Genomic DNA, 1,763 nt, shown 5'->3' on the forward strand with positions numbered 1-1,763 from the left:
CCTAGTCATCTTTCACACAGGGCTGCCGACAGATTCTACAATGTAAATTGCAGAATCTGTCTTGAGAGATTACACCAAAATTGAATCAGTTCATCATTGAGTCCAAGTGGATATTTGTGCAAAATTTGAATATAATGCCTCAAGGTGTTCTTGAGATCTTGCGTTTACAAGAATGGGATGGAAACACGGACAACCTGAAAACATACTGTCTCTGGCCATGGCTGTCACTGGCACAAACACATAAAAATCCTATTTACATTATGTTTTCAACACGATTTTTAATTGTTTCAGAGTTGACTGATGCTCTTTTAGTTACAGCATTTTGTTGTGCCCTCTTCTTCTGTTATAATTTAATGGCAGCTCACATTAATTTGCATTTTCTTTGGGCGATTTTCTGGAAATCTGATAAAAAGCTAGTTTAAAGCTCCAACTGAAAAAGAGTCCATAGAGTCCAAAGTATGTAGCTGTTGATTACTGCTAGCCTATCTTTTAAGATAACTGTCAATTAAACTAAAACTACATTCCAAATTTTGTTTTTGGTTTTAAAATAGTAAAATAAAATGTTTAGCGCCATTATGGTAATAAAACATTTAAGGTGCTATTGGGCTAGTTATTCCAGGTCCAGACTACATGGTATCAGCCCGATTATAGCCCGATGCAGCGTCATACAGTGTCAGCAAGGATCATGAACGACAATGAGTGTGTTATAGTAGACGACAACCGACACCAAATCTGGGATGCCTCATGATGTCCCGACAGAAAGTCTAGCATGTTTGATTTTCTTTTTGTCTTTCACGACTCCTCCTGTCACAGCTGTTTCTTTAACCGAGTGATCTGCTGCTGTGGAAACAATTGTATGTCAACAACACCAAGTGAGTACTGTCATTGGCATCAAGCCAGCAGAGAATGTTATCTCTGTATAACAGAGAAGGATATAACAGAATAAAGTCATTCACCGTGCCATCATTTCAAACTCAGCATTTCTTGTATCTGATTAGAATTAAAAGCCTACACTGTCAATTAAGCCCCTGTCCTAATGGACAAAATCCTCCAGTAACATCCTAATTTCTTGCCCTCTTCAAGGATGACAGTGGGTAAACTGCAACTCTGCAACAGGAAGGCACCTACGGCAATGGGAAAGGAGTCTGTTGGTTATTTTTAGCAGGTTTCCCTTATGTAAAAAAAAAACAACCTGCGTATATGTGCTAAGTTTGGTGGAAAAAGGCCATTGGAGCACACAAACCTGATAAGAGTATTTCATGTGATTTTAGCACTACGTAATAACCTGCCCTGCTTTCTCATAGGCCACAATCTGCCATGCTGTACTGTATCTTCATTATTTGCCCGGTGTCCTACGCTCTGTCCATGCCTCTGACGTGGGACCAGTCCGCATCCTCCACCAGCTGATCCTCTGACCCCCCTGCTGATCAATACTGCCCCATCTGACCACTTCTATTCCTGGCCACCATCCCTGCAGAGTCAGCCCCCTTCCTCCCTGCCCTTTTTTTCCGCTCTGCTCGCTGGGACCGGCCTGGCACAGCGTTGCCTCTGCCAAGTCTGACTCATTTAAAGAGAGACACTCAGTGACAACACATTATACACAATATGGCCTGTGGCTGTGTGTGTGTGTGTGTGTGTGTGTGTGTGTGTGTGTGTGTGTGTGTGTGTGTGTTACATTGTTTGCTGTTCCCATCAAACTCGCTGTATAATTTAACACAAAACACGATTCACACAACCAATAGATATTAACAGATGACCAGCAC

The sequence above is a fragment of the Epinephelus moara genome, chromosome 5, assembly GCF_006386435.1.
Source record: "Epinephelus moara isolate mb chromosome 5, YSFRI_EMoa_1.0, whole genome shotgun sequence".
NCBI lineage: Eukaryota > Metazoa > Chordata > Actinopteri > Perciformes > Serranidae > Epinephelus > Epinephelus moara.